General features: G+C 47.2%; 1 protein-coding gene across 1 annotated transcript in view; it reads left to right on the top strand.

Moving 5' to 3' along the window:
• Positions 1-18,188, top strand: part of PLXNA4 (plexin A4) — a 442,851-nt gene that overhangs the window by 249,915 nt on the left and 174,748 nt on the right. The window lies entirely within an intron of this gene.

The raw sequence follows: 18,188 nt of genomic DNA, 5'->3' as shown, positions 1-18,188 counted from the left end.
CTCCCTTTCCCCTTCTTCTGGTCTGAGGGAACCTCAGAAGACCCCAAGAAGCAAAAGGGAGCTCAGAGGTGGGCACTGGCATGAGACGGACCAAAAGCTCTGACCCAGAGTCAAGGGCTCTAAAGAAAATACTACGCTTCCCCTTGAATGTGATTCATTTTCTCTTAAATCTTAGGTGAAGGCGGGAAATAAACCTGAGATTTTTTTTTTGTAATGGTAGATATTTTTGAATTTTGATATTGGTATAGACTCTCAATAGATGCAGAAAAAGCATTCGATAAAATCCAGCATCCTTTTCTAATTAGAACACTGAAGAGTATAGGCATAGGTGGCACATTTCTGGAACTGATTGAAGCTATCTATGACAAACCCACAGCTAATATTTTACTGAATGGAGTAAAACTGAAAGCTTTTGCTCTGAGAAGTGGAACCAGACAAGGTTGTCCTCTGTCACCTTTACTATTCAACATAGTGCTGGAAGTTCTAGCCAATACAATTAGACAAGACAAGGAAATAAAGGGAATCCAAATGGGAGCAGAGGAGGTCAAACTCTCCCTCTTTGCTGAAGACATGATCTTATACTTAGAGAATCCCAAACTCAACCATAAGACTCCTGGAAGTTACCAAAAAATACAGTAATGTCTCAGGATATAAAATCAATGTCCATAAGTCAGTAGCCTTTGTATATGCCAATAACAGTCAAGATGATAAGCTAATTAAGGACATAACTCCCTTCACCATAGTTTCAAAGAAAATGAAATACCTAGGAATATACCTAACAGAGGGGGTGAAGGACCTCTATAAAGAAAATTATGAAATCCTCAGAAAGAAAATAGCAGAGGATATTAACAAATGGAAGAACATACCATGCTCATGGATGGGAAGAATCAACACTGTTAAAATGTCTATACTTCCCAAAGCAATCTACCTATTCAATGCCATTCCTATTAAAATACCAACATCGTACTTTCAAGATTTGGAAAAAATGATTCTGCGTTTTGTATGAAACCAGAAAAAACCCCGTATAGCTAAGGCAGTTCTTAGTGATAAAAATAAAGCTGGGGGCATCAGCATACCAGATTTTAGGCTGTACTACAAAGCCGTAGTGGTCAAGACGGCATGGTACTAGGACAAAAATAGAGACATAGACACTTGGAATCAAATAGAAAACCAGGAAATGAAACTAACATCTTACAACCACCTAATCTTTGATAAACCAAACAAGAGCATACCTTGGGGGAAAGACTCCCTATTTAATAAATGGTGTTGGGAGAACTGGATATCCACATGTAAAAGACTGAAACTGGACCCACACCTTTCCCCACTCACAAAAATTGATTCAAGATAGATAAAGGACTTAAATTTAAGGCATGAAATAATAAAAATCCTCAAAGAAAGCATAGGAAAAACACTGGAAGATGTTGGCCTGGGGAAGGACTTCACGAAGAAGACTGCCATGGCAATTGCAACAGCAACAAAAATAAACAAATGGGACTTCATTAAACTGAAAAGCTTCTGTACAGCTAAGGAGACAACAACCAAAGCAAATAAACTACCTACACAATGGGAAAGGATATTTGCATATTTTGAATCAGACAAAAGCTTGGTAATTAGGATCTATAGAGAACTCAAATTAATCCACATGAAAAAAGCCAACAATCCCATATATCAATGGGCAAGAGACATGATTAGAACCTTCTCTAAAGAAGATGAATGGCTAACAAATATGAAAAAATGTTCATCATCCCTAATTATTAGAGAACTGCAAATCAAAACCATCCTGAGTCACCATCTAACCCCAGCAAGAATGGCCCACATCACAAAATCTCAAAACTGCAGATGCTGGCGTGGATGTGGAGAGAAGGGAACACTTTTACACTGCTGGTGGGACTGCAAACTAGTACAACCTTTTTGGAAGGAAGTATGGAGAAACCTCAAAGCACTCAAGCTAGACTTTCCATTTGATCCTGCAATCTGGGCATCTACCCAGAAGGAAAAAAATCCTTTTATCATAAGGACACTTGTACTAGACTGTTTATTGCAGCTCAATTTACAATCGCCAAAATGTGGAAACAGCCTAAATGCCCACCGACCCAGGAATGGATTAACAAGCTGTGGTATATGTATACCATGGAATACTATTCAGCCATTAAAAAAATGGAGACTTTACATCCTTCGTATTAACCTGGATGGAAGTGGAAGACATTATTCTTGGTAAAGCATCACAAGAATGGAAAAGCATGAATCCTATGTACTCAATTTTGATATGAGGACAATTAATGACAATTAAGGTCATGGTGGGGGTAGGGTAAGGGGAGAGCAGAGAAAGGAGGAGGGAGGGCTGGGGAAAGGAAGAGCAGAGAGAGGAAAGGAGGGAGGTGGGTGGGACCTTGGTGTGTGCCACACCTTTTGGGGGCAAGACACGATTGCAAGAGGGACTTTACCTAACAAATGCAATCAGTGTAACCTGGTTTATTGTACCCTTAATGAATCCCCAACAATTAAAAAAAAAAAAAAGAAAGAAAGAAATTGGTACAGACTTTGGAAAAATGACCTGGAACAGGCCCTAAGCAAAATTGGGAAAATCGTAGTGCAAAATGAGACTTTTCTTTAATTCTTTGAAAATATTTAACTCAAAGAAAGAGTCCTGAAATAGTGAAATTCAAGGATGGTGGTGGTGGTGTAGAGGAGGCAATTGACTAGATGCATCCTTCCTGTTCTCAAAGTGACTAGCTGCTTATTTGCAAGTTTGCATGGGTTAAGGCAGGGAGCACATTTAAGCTGCAGGAATGGGAAATGGAAGAATGTTTTATCTCTCAACAGAGAGAGCCCTTCATGATTGTCTGAAGCAACACAAAGGGAAGAGGGAAAATGTGACTTTGTGTCCTTACCTTTCACTAGCACCTATGGCTCTGTGTTCTGTAATCTGTGAAATGTGTCTGATGTGGCCCTCAGGGAGAGGGTAGGAAGGCCAGCCTGGCATGGTGGTGGTCTCAGTTCTGGCTCTGAGAAGTGTTTTTATGACATAATTTGACGGTCCACCTCTAGAATGGCAGTAACCAAATTGTCCTAAGCAATGACCTAGATACCAGTCTGAAATTTCCGAAGGCAAAGAGATAGTCCATTGGCCACTGTCACCGACACTCTGCAGGTCTCAGGGTCACTCTTCCTCTCACACCAGTTTTCCCTTCCAACTTGCTCCTTGGGCCATCCCTTGGCCATCCAGGTATGACAATTCAGAGCTGTCACTGGTTCTTGGAGCTCCATGGTCTTCTCCCTCCATTCTTCCCACGGACTTTAGGCTTGACCAACAGGAGCATCAAGACTTTCTGTCACCCGTTTCCCCTCTGCACGTGCAGTTTAAAAGACTATGTCTCAGGAACACGCAACTTCCTATAGCACAAAGGTTTATGGAGGGGAAGTATTTCCATGAAGTTCCAGACTCCCACCATTCAGTACATTTTATCCCTTACCATTTCCTTAAAACACATAAAATATTTTATTTTTTTTTTCTTTTTCTTTTTTTTTTTATTAAATCATAGCTGTGTACATTGATATGATCATGGGGCATCATTCACTAGCTTTACAGAGCGTTTGACACACTTTCATCACACTGGTTAACATAGCCTTCCTGGCATTCTCTCAGTTACTGTGCCAAGACACTTACATTCCACATTTACCAAGTTTCACATATACCCTTGTAAGATGCACCGCTGGTGTAATCCCACCAATCCCATTCCCTCTACCCACCTCCCCCCTCCCTCCCCTCCCTTTCCCCTTTCCCCTTTCCCCCTATTCTTAGGTTGTGACTGGGTTATAGCTTTCATGAAAACACATAAAATATTTTAAATGCATTACATAAATAAGACTTTATAACTTTTATTAGCTTAATATTGATTCTAAGCTTGAGGAGAAATGGTGGGAACCTAGGCCATGTTTCTGAGGTACAGCGTAGAGGGTAGAGAGAGAGGGTGGAGTTCTGTGACCACTTGAGGCTCATCCAGGGGGCCAGCTGCAGGCAGAGGTCCAAGTCCAGCTCCTGCCTCATGACCATGGAGAAAGAAGGAAGTGTCCCTCCAATCTCAGTGTGGAGAAGCCCAGGAGAGTGAGCTCTCCCTCTCGCCCTCGCCAGTGAGGCAGCTGTGTGCTGGGTCAGTGAGTAGCTATAGACTCTTGTGATGATAACCACTGACTCTGGCTTAGCCCTGATCATGTGAGGGTGGTGTGCTAAATGCTTTGCATCTACTGGTTCATTAAAGTCTTCCCGTTGCCCGAATGTGGTAAGTACTGCTATCATTTTGCATTTTCTGAAAGAAGAAATCAGTGGTTAGAGAAGTCAACTCACTCCCCAAGGTAATGTGGGTAGTTCTTGACAAAGCTGGGTTTGGAGCCCTTCCTTTTAATCATTACACTACTTGATTTGGGGGCCGAGTCCGGAGACTAACACCGAGACAGATATGTAAATGCACATATTACTATTATTGTGTTAACATACCACCAATATATTATGTTGACATCTTTATTATTAATATTAATATTCCAACCCATGACCTTTTTTGGTGACTTCCTCCCTGGGCTCAGTTTCCTCCTCTGAAGCATTGGGAGAGAGAAGTCCCGAAGGACAAGGCCCAGCGGCTGTGGATTTCGCTTCGGAGCTGGGTGATCCATAGTTTAATTGCTGTGAAACACGGGCCTCGGTGATACTGCATAAATAATTGTAATAACCAGTGATGGAGAGGATGGTTTTCCAATATCTTATTTTAAAATGCATTTCTCTACAATTAACTCCACAGGCTCTGGCAGAGCGCATCTCCCACACAGGCACTTAGTGTTACTGTTGTTTTCCTTCGAGGCACTTTGGCTCTGGTGCCTCCTTCACTGGGATCAAAGGTCACCCATCTCATTTGAGGAGGGTGTCTTTAGACCCCTCAACTGAGGGCGGAGGTGGCTTACAGTGGGGCTCTGTGGTTTTCCCGGGATGAAGGGTGGTCAAAAGACCCTTTGTGATCTTGCAGCCAAGCTCCCCCCGGCCCTGGGGCCCCCGGCCTCCTGCATCTGTGCATTCCAGCCCTGTCTGGTGATGTCATCCCTGGACAGGGACGCCCTTCTCAGCTCCAGCAGTCTCAGCCTGGGGAAGGCTGTCCCCCACCGTGTCTTTGAGAACAGATTTTCTGACTATAAACTATTCACACGCTTCACCCCAAGCCTCACGAGTTCCTGGGTTCTTACTTGATCGTTCCAAGAGTTTCTTTCCCAGAGTGGCTGTTGTTAAAAAAAGTAAGATGCAGGCAATGGGCAACAGCTATGCTGGGGACGTGTGTGGGGACAGGGAAGTGAAGGACTCAGGAAGGCGTGGTGATCTGTGAGCTAACCCTGGCAGAGGCTCACTCTTCAAACAAGTGCCAGTAGTTTTTTGTTGGACGACACTGAACCTTATCACGGTGGCCTGTAACAATGCCTGCTTTTATGTGAATTGTTGCCGAGTCCATATTTTGAGCCAGAAAATATAAACTCCAGTCTGGAGTTCCACTTCCTGGCTTGTGGGCTTAGGGCAGGAGAATAGGAGGTGGCCTCAGCATGCAGGCCAGCAGGAAAGACGGGGACACCTGGGGACCCCGTGCTGCAATGCATGAGTGCCATCCATGAGGACTTATGTGGAAGTCCTAGGAAGCTATACCTTGATCCTTTGTGCAAGACGAATATGGACTGTTCCCAGCCTCCCAAAGACACAGACAGCTGTTCTGGGATGGCAGCCTCTGGCCCTTCCCTGTGAGGCTGCAGGGAAGGAAGCTAAAGCTGAGTTTGTCCAGGAGAGCAAATGTTTAGGTTGTACGTCCTTGTCTGATGCTCTCTGGGTTATTTATTTGTCAAGGAAATTGCAGTACCGGGCCTAGGGGCTGAGCAGGGGACCCATGGGGAAACATACAAGCTGGGTGCTGCAGATGCCCTTGGTGCTAGGAAGAGGACGGGTGGTCCTTCAAGGACAAGACATCAAAGAGTTGTGAGCTTGGGAGGGAGTCTCTGAGGACACTGGGACCCTTCTGATCCTTCTTCATGGTTACTGGGTCTCATGTGTCCATCCGTTAACTCACTAAACAGCTATTAAGCAACAGGTGTTCATGGAGCTGTTTGGGGGATATGGGAGGGCAGCTGTGCCCTGCTACGTTATCCTCATCCTCACAGATTTCATCATCTTCGGACTAACTGTGGATACCTCCCTATTCAGCAGCTACAAGTCACAGGCACGTGCATTTAGTGCTAGGGTCTGCCAGGGCTGGACCAGAAGTCTGATGATAGCCTCACAGCTCCTCTGAGCTTGGTGTCTTTAAGCCAAGGATGCTAGCAAATCTGACAAGTCCTGCCTGAGGTTGCAAGCATCAGTAACAGGAGAACTCAGGAGTTGAGCTTGGCTCTCTGCCTCAGAGTGAAGCTCTCTGCCTCAGACCTGGCCTCAAGATGTTGACAGCAATGGTTCGTAGCTAAAGCAAAACTCAATGGAAGCATGAGGAGAAAGAATGACGGGCTTCCAGCAGAGCCCAAGCGGGCGACGGCTCTGAGGGCTGACCGTGCCAGGTGTTATGGAGAAAGCTTTCTGAGGAGTGGCCCGGGCCAGATTCAGGGGGACTGATGGGCAGGGACTGGTTGAAAGGAAGCAGAGAGAAAGTGGGAGAAAGAGGGGAGGGGAACAGTGTGAACAGGGCTGAGAGTGAGCAATCGAGCTGAGTCCCGGAGGAAACAGGAAAGTACCTGGCCCGGCAAAGGAGGGTGAGGCCATGTGCAGGGATGACGGGGCCCTCAAAGGTCAGTGTCTGACAGCCATTGGATTGATGAAGGGGAAGGAGAGGGTCTGAGAGGGGTTCATAGGGGTGCCACTGTTGGGTGTGGGTGACAACTGGTAAAATCTAAGCTATGAAGCTGAGGGAAGCGAAGCTGCCCTGAGCCTGGGAGGAAGTCCCTCTTTCTAGAGATAGGCCACCTTCCCTCATTCGGCCATTATTTAATTATTGAGTTTCTACTCTGTACCAAGTTCTGTGCTAGAAGCTTCCACACTCTTAAAGATGCTGTAGCAGCTGATGCAGAAGTCTGTGCATTTCTAGGCTTCTCCCTACTTTTGTTTTCTGTGGACCTGCAGCTGGACAGGGGTTTTCCCCTTGTTCCAGTCCAGCTGCATTAAGCACCTGCTGAATTCTACCCCAGAGGAGGCCCGATCTCCAACAGAAGAGAAAGGCTGACCGTATGTCATCCCCAGCGTCCTCTGCCTGCCAGTGTACAAGGTGCTCAGACATTAACCCTGTGGTGACTGCAGCGGTTGTGTGGAGCAGATAGGAGAGGAGATAGACTCCCACACGTGGGAGGGCAAGTACAAGAGTGGCTTTTCCAAGTCATAGGGTGACACGATAGGGGTGTGTGGATGAGGAATGGGCTCCTGCTATGACTCAGGCCTCTGTGCCTGACACCACGTGGAGCCCCTGCCTCTGCTTTAGGAAAGTGGGCCTGCTTCTCCTCAGCATTCTGGCAGCCCTGACTCTGACCTTGGCCCTCCCTAGGTGCTCAGAGATGCCTTTCCTCTTGGCGGAGCTGGGCCGTGTGGCTCTTGCTCTCTACCTGTGGCTTGATCAAGCCATGGGCATGAATCTGCTCTCATCTTCCTCCTCGAAGTTGCAGTCTTTCTGAGTCACTTTCTATCAGACTCATGGTTTCCTGGATAATTCCTGCAGCTTCAGGACCATTGTGGGAAGGTTCTGGGTCCATGCGCATAGAATGCCAATCTACACAACCCGTCCACGGCACTGAGTCTGCTGTGCCTGTGTCCCTGCCCTCTGTCCGCTTCAGACAGCCCAGAAATGAATGATCGGTCCTCTTCTCTCTTTCTGGCCCTACGGTGACCTTGTCTGCGGGCCACATCGTCTAACCTCTCTTTCTACAGCACACAGAGTTGTACTCTCAGCTGGCATGGATGAAAACTGTAGAAATCCATCCATATGAATAGTCATAATTGCTAGTATTTATTGAAACTTAACTATTACTAAGTATTTTATACACTTGGAACATTCTCATACTTACACAATAACAACAAAGTACTGTTATTATTATTTCTGGGTTTTGTATGAGAAAAGTGACACTTAGACAAGTTTAGTGGACTCCCACTATTTGCCCCAGGTTAACCACTTGCCTGCTGCTATGCACCCCAGCTCGGGACTCTGGTCTTCTGTAACACAGGTGAGCGTGGTCCATCTGCCAGGCATCAGAAGGAGCCGATGCATGTAAAGTTCATGGCATGGTTTCTGGTACATGGCAGGTGGCAAATTAACCATCTATTCAGATGACTTTTTTTGTTTGTTTGTTTGTTTTGAGGTAGTCTCGTTATATCACCCTCTGTAGAGTGTCGGGGCATCACAGCTCACAGCAACCTGAAACTCTTGGGCTTAAGCAATTCTCTTGCCTCAGCCTCCCAAGTAGCATTTTTTTTTCTAGAATTGGGAGCAATCTGCCCTTTCTGGCCAGTGGGACACAGGAAAAGGCCAACTGAGGTTGGAAGTGGCTCAGGAACACGAGATAGCTGACCTGCCAAGATCTCAAACCCTGAATTTCGACACACAGTGCCTGTGGATGAATGTCTTGGAAATCTGCAACAGAAGCTGTTTGAGAACATTCTGCATTAGGAATATGCTGCTTTGAGCCTCTTTCTGGCTCTTCCTTTGTATCAGCTGCCTTGACCTTCCTTGGTATTTCTTCAGCATCTTTTTCTTCTGGAGTTGTAGCTTATTTTCCGTGTCACCACACAAGCAGGAGAGGGTGGCTCTGGGGCCTTGTCCTGGACACCTTAGATTGGGACTTTGCAGGGCAAGAATCCTCGCAGAAGCCTAGAAATCATTATTTGGCTTTGTGAAAGAGTGTAATGGGAGACCCAAAAGAGGCCGACTGTCTGGTGGTGTTTGGTAACACGGCGCAGGTTCCTGCACACACAGGGTGTCTAATTATTACTGTTTACACTCCCGCAGTTCCCTTCCCATCCTCTTTCTCCTGCCTGGAATCAGGAAATCAGAACAAAGTGCCTTCCTTGTGCTATTCTGGGGCAATATAAGCAGCGTGGATACAGAAGGGGTGGCCACACCTGCCCTCCAAGCCCTGCAGCCCCAGGCAGGTAGGCGTGGATGTGAGGTGGCCTGAAGTAGAGTCCACTCTACTGGCGAGACAGGGCACCCCGGGCCTCTTGGGCCCCGCAGGGTAGTTCTGGCTCTGCCGCAGCCACTGGATCTCCCAGTGAGAACCTCCCAGCTGTTTGACCCCTGGCTGTAAAGTAGGGGAGGTCTACATACTCAGCACAAGTGAAGGTGCGGTGAGAACTTTGGGTGTTCTCGTATACTTTTGTCCATTCTCTTATCAAGAGAGACTTATTAAGCACCTATTTTATGGCATGGTTCAAGGGTTTGAGATACGGCTCTTGGTAAAGACTTATGCTCTTATGGAATTTACATATTTTTTAAATTTCAAACCATCGAAGAAGTACAAATGTTTTTGTTACACAAATCACTTTCGTAATGCTTGAATCATGGCTGTTAAGTGTGTCCATCACCCGAATAGTGTTCATTGTACCTGTTAGGCAGGTTTCTGTTCTAGCAAGAGGGGCAGACAATGGCCATAATAAATGGACACATGACATAGTGTGTTGGAAGGTGACAAGTGCTACAGAAATGAGCAAAGGCAGAGCAAAGAAAGGGGATTAGAAATCCAGGGAGAAGGAATGGAATGAATTTAAAAACACAAGCCCTGGGGATGACGCAAGGTGCCACGATGAGTCTGTTTTGTTCTCAGGTGTCCTTGGTGGGGGCTGTAGGGATTGCTGGCAGGAAGTGACAGCATGGGGCAAGAGGCCGCTACCCCCTCCGCCTTGGCAGGGGGATGGACTCGCAGCCCCTCGGAGACTGATGGGGACTTAGAGGTCTTCAGGGCACTACCTACAGCTGAGGCAGTTTTCTCACAGGGATATGGAGAGGAAGGGCCCCCTCTCCCAAGATGCTAACCCCGTAACCAGACAGTTGCCAAGACGCTCAGGCCTTGGGCCCATATTTCTGTCTGTCTCCCTGCCAACCTGCCCCACTCTCCCAGCTCCTCTTTGTCCCAATAGGAGTTAAATCACCTCCCCTCCATCACTTTTCATAGAATTAGAAAAGGAAAGTTCTAGATGCTGTATTTGAGCCCATCTTTGGGGCCAGACAGAGAGTAGATGGATACATGTGGATGTGCAAGTTCATCGTAGTGGACATGTGTGTGTGTCTTAGAGTGTGTGTGTGTCTCATGGCTCCAACTAGGGTCACTCAGACCCAGAATTGAGTGCTCAGATCATTCATTCATTCAACAAATGAGTCCCTTCTATGCACCTGATTCTGGCACTCTGTGAGTAATTCTTCCTTAAACCTGCTCTTCAGCCTGAAAAATCCTTGAGTGACAGTGACCAGAGATATTTATTTACAGCCTTTGGGGGCCAATTGAATAGACTTCACACCTTAGATTCCAAGGCCAGGACGGAGAACAGGACAGCTACGAGAGCTGAAATCAAGTGTTCAAAGCTTCCAAGAGGAGCCAAACCTGGATCCCTCACCTCCCTGGTGATGGCATCCCATCTGTCCCTGTCTGCCCCTACGAGGTTTCTATTTCACAGGTTCTGGGCACCTCAAGGCCTGTCTCCAGCTCTGGTATAGATCAAATACAGGGTGGTCTATCCACAAATGCCATCATCCCTGGCCCTGTGAGGGAGGCCTAACCAGATACAGTAGAACCTTCATAGATGACCACCTCCCTACACTGACCACCTCCTAAAGTATGACCTAAGGTTCACAGACCAGACATGCACCACATGTTGGCCGCCTCCGTATGCTGACCCATCTGTTACAGTCCCCTGGATGGTCAGCTCACAGAGATTCTACTGGATTCTACTGGCTACCAGCTGGTTTGCCCCATGTCAATGTGTTTGAGGTCCAAGGGCCTAGGTGGAGAATTCAGAGTGGCTCTGGGACGTCTGCCTCCAGTTGTGATGTGCTCCCCCAATCTCTAGGTCCAGCTCCATTTCCCTGCCTGCCAAACCAGACCCCCACCCCACCTTCTTATACGTGGGCCCAGCCCAGAAATCTCCCAAGTGTGGGCCTTGGCCCGGAAGTTTGAGGAGGATGTGAGGGGAGAGAGGGAAGGGGGAATGTGGAGTAGCCGCGTCTTCAGAGATGAATAGCACTGTTTGCTCAGTAGGGAGATTGCTCCAAGCAAGACGGCAGCCAGAACGCTGTAGTGTAAGCATCTGTCTGCTACTGGGAGACGATATTTATTGTTCAATCCTTCAACAGATGTAAACAAACAGCCCGGCCCAGATAACGTTCCAGTAAACAAACAAGCAGCTGCCAGGAGCTCCCTGGACGGCTGACCTTTGTGGAGGCCACGCTGCTGATGTTTTAATAGCAGTCTGCCTGGCAGTGTGGAGACTCACCGTGCCAGGGATGGGGACAGGAGGCAACACTCACTGGTGGATGGGGTGGGATCAGGGGCTGGAGGAGAGAGGCCAGCTACCTCGGGAGATCCCAGGCTACAGGCTGAGCTCTGGGGACGGCGGGCAGGTAGGGATATCTGGACCCCCCAGGGCAGTGGTAAGCCACATGTGGGCAGGAACACAGTGCACACAGAATGCCTCAAGGGAGGTTCCTGTGTGGCACAGGCAGGGATGGTGCTAGGTGGTTAAGGCCTCGCCAGCTGTTAATACTGAAATGCCTCCGTGTGATTGGTGGCTAGCTGCTATCCCACCACTGCTTTCCCCCCCTCAGTATGACCTGGCACAGGTGATAGCCTCCCAGAACCTGCTTTCACAGCAACCACTCTGACTGGTTGGTCCTCCCCGTGAGCAGTCATTGAGTATTTTGACCATTGCCCAGGTGCCAGGGTCCTGCCGTGATGGTGGTGAGCCCAGAGCGTGGAAGGAGAAGGCACAAGTACGTCAAACGAGCCTGCCGAGCGAGCGCTAGCTTGGCTCAGAACCAGGCCCTCACAGCTGAGAACTCGCATTCAGTTGGGCTGAGCAGGACCATGCAACAGCCGGAGCTTACAGCCCGTGAACTCCAAAGAAGTGAGGCCAGTGGGCACACTGCACCATGCTGTAGGTTGAATGTTCCTGGAAGGTGCAAATGTGCTGTGGCAAGAGAGGGACACGGGCAAAACCTCAGCTGAGGGCCCCCAAGGAGGAGAGTCACCAAGCATTGTGCGGTAATGCAGCACTGAACAGTCTAGAACTGGGCTGTCCAACATGGTCGCCACGGGCCACCTGCTGAGCACCGGAGATGCAGATGGTCCAAATGGAGATGTGCTGCAAGTGTGAAATACACCTCGGGGTTCAAAGATTTAGTATGAGAAAAAGAATTTAAAATAGCTCATCAATAATTTTTATACTTACATACATGTTAGCATGATTATACTTGCAGCATGTTGGGTAGATAAAATACATTATGAAAATTAATTTTACCTGTTTTTTTTTAATGTGCCCACTGCTAGGAAATTTTAAATGACATGTGTGGCCCACATTTGAGCTTGCATTGTATTTTTGTTGTTCAGTGGTGTTCTAGAACATTCCACTGGGACGGAAGGAAGACCTATGGGGTACCAGTCCCTGTCACGGAGAGGGTATTGGTGGCTAGCAACTGGTTTGCTCCATTCACTAGGTCTCCTCGGGACCAAATGCTTCTCCTCTGACTCCCTTTCTCCTGTTTTTACCTTACCTTCCTGTCAGCGTGTTACATCTTTACAAACTCTGTTAGTACTGCTGATTTTGCTGCTTCAGATCAGTCTTTCTACTGACCTAGGGGATTTTGTCTCCTCAGGTGGCTTTTGGGTGAACCTGATGTTACCTGCTGGGTTTTACCAGTCCGCCTCTCGTGGTCCGTGGTGTTGTGTCAGTAGCCCTTTGGTGCAAGGCTAATCAGCCTTTCTGGGGGCCGGGCTGATCATCCCCGGCTAAACTCCAGTGAACCAGATCTCTCTGGAGATCTCACTGGAAGAACAGATAGAGGCCTCTGAATGCCCTCTGCCAGTGGGCCTTATTTGTGTGAAATCTGAGCCCTTCCGGAGACAGGCCTCCTGGAAGCCAGGGCTGCGACTGACCACCTTTCTCTCCAGAAGGCAGCTTCGAGCCTGGGAACGAGAAAGGTCAATGAACGCACAGTGCGTGGTGGGCGAGGTGTGTCACTCCCTCAAGGGACATGCAGGCTTGGGACGTGGCTTCTTCCTCAGAGATTGGCATCTTCCAAAAAGTCAAATTGACATTCATGACTCACATTTGTTCTCTTTACATTTTTTTATCTTTAAAAAAAAAATTCTGTATTCATTCTTTCTTACTGCTTAGGTGATTTACAAGTATTGTCTCCACTGTGTGGAATGAAAATCCTGTTTAGGTTGTCGCCTCACAAGCTGTGGGGAGACTCTGCACTGCTAACTTAATCATAGCCACTGCTCAGTGTATCTCCTTGTGCTCCCCTTTTCTGGCAGCCTGGCTCGTCTTTTCTAGAACATTCCTGAATTGTAGGCATCTGGACTCTATTTCTCCCTTATGAGAGGTGGACTGAATGTGACATTCTATGTTCAAGGGAACGTGGCCAGGATGATGGCTTCTATTTATCTGTTTTTCTTCAAAATCTCATTTGAATGCCAACAAATATTTGGTTGGCCTTTTTGGCTGCCTTGAGCATTAGTAAAAGCAAATGGTGGAGCTAAGATCCTCCCACTAACCCCTATCCTAACTCTGGCTGTTACCGTAATTCTATGTAGCAGGGCAGATACAGTAGATCGTGAGTTGCTTTGCTTTCCTTTATTTATTTATTTATTTATTTATTTATTTATTTTATTTATTTGAGACAAAGTCTCACTCTGTAGCCCTGGGAAGAGTGCAATGGCATCAGCTTACAGGAACCTCAAGAGAGCTTGGACTCAAGAAACCCTCTTGCCTCAGCCTCCTGAGTAGCTGGGACTACAGATACCCACCACAATGCCAGGCTAGTTTTCTTGTTTTTAGTAGTGATGGGGTCTCACTCTTGCTCGGGCTGGTCTTGAACTCCTAATTCTAGCAATCCACCCACCTCAGCCTCCCACAGTGCTGGGATTACAGGTGTGAGCCACCACACCTGGCCTGCAAGTTGCTTTTCATTTATTCAGTAATGACTGACTGATAACCAGCCACGTGTGGGGTGTTAAGCTGAATACATGTAAGACAGGTATGACCCTGCCCACGACACTCACTGTCCCAGGGCCATTTGCCCATGTGGCAACTTATTCTCCCCACCCCCAGCCCCTGCAGAAGACAAACCATCCTTTTGTAGTTCACCTTCATTGTTGGGCTTCTTGCTATCCCATGGAACTTAGAATCATCTGCACATTTTCCTGTTCCCGTAGCCAGACCATTTATAAAAAATATTAAATAAGACTAGTCATAGCACTAGTGCTCAGGGAGTCCCCAGTTCCACTTCTCTACACAGAATATGCCTTTTCCTGTCTCTAAGTCGTTTCTCTCCCCATGGCCAAACTACCCAAAGATCCCATGGAGACTCATTATTTTTAAATATCTTTTCATGTGGAACCTTGTCAAAAGGTTTTTGGAAAATCTAAATAGTTAAGAGACAAGAGCTGCACTGGGAATTAGGAGACCTGGGTTCTGGTCCTACCTGGCATTGGTTTATCATTGAACTTTGGAAACGGCACAGAACAGCCCTCATCTCAGTTTTTCACCAGTAAAATTAGAATGATTATGCTGGTAGTCAACATCATAAAAATTTCACAACCGTCAGATGAGAAAGTGTTATTTAAGAATGCTTTTCAAGGTACAAAACAAAAATATAAGGGATCATTATTTAGAAAATTTACATCAGCATCTCCGTTTATATGCATGTTTTTCTCCCAAAAGAACTGCAGTAGGTGAAACCACATTTCCTCCGGCACCCACCACAGGGTGATGTTCATTTAAAGTCAACTCCTCTGACTGCTGGAAGGGATGTGGGTTCACACAGCCAACGAGCATCACAGAGCCTGGCTTGATGTGAGCATTTGGTGCAGTGTGTGAGCCTATAGAAGCAGGGACACTGAAACCAATCAGGTGTTGGTATGGGTCCAGTCTGTGCCACCCTTGAGTAAGTTACTTCACTTCTCTTGTGCCTCACGTGTAAATGGGTGCCGTATTAACTCCTTTACTGAATTATGAGATTGAAATGAGAAATACATGGCTGTAAAATGCCTAACGTTGTGCCTGACACATAGAGGCCACTCGATACATAGCACTTGTTATTGTTTGTCTATGCAGAGGCCCCAGGGCTGGCAGCTGGTCCATCCTCCCTCAACCTTGGACATTCCACCATGGACTCCCCTTCTTCATGTCTTGTGTGAGATTCTTTCAGACAATGGGTAGTTGAATGCTTTCCTTTCTGTTTTCTGAAAAGTCGTAGATGGGAATGGGGTGGGGGAGGAGACAGGAGAAATGCCTCCCAGTTGTTGTTTCCACTCTGGCCGAGTACACAAGGTCGGGGATAGAACTCCGTCCAGCCTCCCTGCAGAAGGGCAGGCCTGTGAAAACTTCACCAATTGGTGCTTCCTGCTCCATGCTTTGTCCACCCCTCTGTCCCTGGCTCATGCCCTCTGTTGTCCTCCAATGTCCACCTATGTCTAGCATATACCGCTTGTCCAGAGGAGCAGGGACATTGGGGCCTAATGATAAAGAAGACCACTCAGGCACCGAATCCAATTTCCACTGGGGATCAGACCAAGGGACACCGGATGAGACTTAGTTCCGCCAGCAACTCCCTGCGTAGCCTGCTCTGGCCGACAGCAGCCTGAGAGGGCTGGACACCAGCCAGGGTGCTCAGTATCACTCTCCAGTGCCACTCTAGGGACACCTCCCAGGTGGGGACAAAGCCCAGCTGGGCCAGGGGCCAAGGCCATCACTGCGCTGTCAGACTTGGGTGGTAATCCCAATTGGTTTTGCACCAACTCCTGTTTCATTCGGATTAAGAAAAGACATGAACATCTGGTGGCTTGGGGATGGGCAACAGAAGGAGGACTCTGGGAACTCAAGGCATTTTGATTTTTAGTGTCTCTTTAATTCCTTAAATTGTTGTTGTTGTTGTTGTTGTTGTTGTCATGCACATAATGGGAAATTAGCAAGGAGGAGTCTCAACTTCATTCATTTATTTTATTGTTTTTAAAATGAATATCCATCAAGCTCAAGTGTTTTCGCTTCAAAAATCAGGAATGACTAAAGTCTCTGGAAGTATAGAGACTAGAGCCAGACCTTGACCTCAGCCCCCTGTCTTTAGGTAGCCCCCACCAGAAAATAAATGGGAGACCCACTCCAGTCATATAACTGGGCGATGGAGAAAGCATGGACTTCAGAGTCAGACTGGATTCCAATTCTGTCTGCAGATTTTATAGCCAGGCCAGTTATTTAATAGACCTGGGTCTAATTTTCCTCCTGTATTATCATTATATATCACTTAGGACTTTTGATGTTGCATAAAACTTGGTATTACTTTAACAAAAAGGAAATATCTTGAGTAACTGGGAAGCTCCAGCATCAGGCAAACTTTGGGGTTACTTTGATTCAGTGACTCAGTCGTGCCACCAAAGACCCATTTTTTCCCCCCATCTCTGTGGTTGACCTGCCCTCATTCCAGCTCCCCTCCCTGTTGCAAGAGGTCTGCCCACAGACCTTGGAGCTGCATGCTTTCTGACCTTATAATGGGTGAGGAGACCTCTTCTCTTTGCTATCATTTGTCCTCCTTTGCTCTGACTGAACACATTGGTTGGCTTGACTCTTTTCTCTCTATCACTGCGGCAAGAGAGTAAGATGGAGTTGATTTGTTTATGCTCATCAAGCACTCCCCCGGGAAGCAGAGTGGGTTCAATCCCCACCAGAGGATGAGAGAATGTGGAGTGGCTGCTGGAGGGGCACGCGAGCCATGGCAATGACCCCTGAACTCACAGGATTGAGAGCATTATACCAATAAGGAATTACGCTCAGAACCACCTCCCAGTACATGAAGTCTAGGAGGCTTAAAAATAATGCTTAAAAGGAAAATAAACAGAGTCTGGAATAAACCTAAAAATCAAACACATAAGCCGCAAAACAACCTGATGTCAGAATTCTGTCAACTCGAGAGAAACAGAAGCAGCAGAATTCCCAGTGACCAGATGTGATCAGTCGTCCTTAATTGGTGGCCTTTCTATAATTCAGTTCCTTGGAACAAACTCTTTTATTCTTACTGTTCTCATGAGAGGTTAAAAATTAAAAATAAAAGGGCATAATGAGAATGTTTGGAATATATTTTTTTCTTAGTTTTGTTATCGAAATTTCTAAAATTACACAGTGTGTACCATACAGTCTTGTACTAACAGCGTCCACTCATGTGTGGCGAACCCGTAGCTCTCGCTGACCACGTTCTCAGTAATATTCGTCCCCACCTCATGTGAGTGGTGGGGGCAACACAGGCAGCACTCATGCCGGATCTGTGCCCTCAGAGCCGTGATGGTTCTGGAGACGTGAGCCAAGCCCAGGGGCCAGACCAGCATCAGGTGGGGCTGGGAAGCTGCATGTGTTCTAGGGTTGCTCAGTCCTGGGGCACGTGGGCCCCCTGTTGTCTCCATGTTGTCCCAGTGTTTCTAGGAAGGACTTGTGGATGGCCAAGAAGATCTACCCCACTAAGTATTCTCGGAAAACTGAGGGTGACTCATGCCAGAAACACATTTTCCTATAATGTCCCAATCCCTTTCTCTGGGGATGTGAACAGAACCTCCAAGAGGTTTCGGGGCCCACTGGCTCCAATGGCTACAAAGAAACCACTTAGTATGAACGCTCTGGGGTTCATACAACCCCTGCCTGGTTCCCCTCCATGGTATGGCACTGACATCCAGGTAGCAGTTTCAAAGAGTTCTCCTGCATTCTTATGGCAAAATTCTCTGGGCCAATGAATGTGGCAGATATTATAACATTGTCTCTCAGGTGTAAGATGACACTCTGATCTGAGGCAGCTTCAATCATGTGCTGTTTCCCTAGTCCCCACAGCCCTGCCCTCTTCTCCAAACACCTGCAGGGCCTCAAATGCTCACACCTGTGGCGTAGGGAACTAGGCGAACACCTTGGGTTCCCCGTGAAGCCCAGCGGTGGCCTTGCCCCT

The sequence above is a fragment of the Nycticebus coucang genome, chromosome 11, assembly GCF_027406575.1.
Source record: "Nycticebus coucang isolate mNycCou1 chromosome 11, mNycCou1.pri, whole genome shotgun sequence".
NCBI lineage: Eukaryota > Metazoa > Chordata > Mammalia > Primates > Lorisidae > Nycticebus > Nycticebus coucang.
The sequence above is the reverse complement of the archived record's forward strand: the minus strand, read 5'-3'. Positions and strand labels throughout refer to the sequence as shown.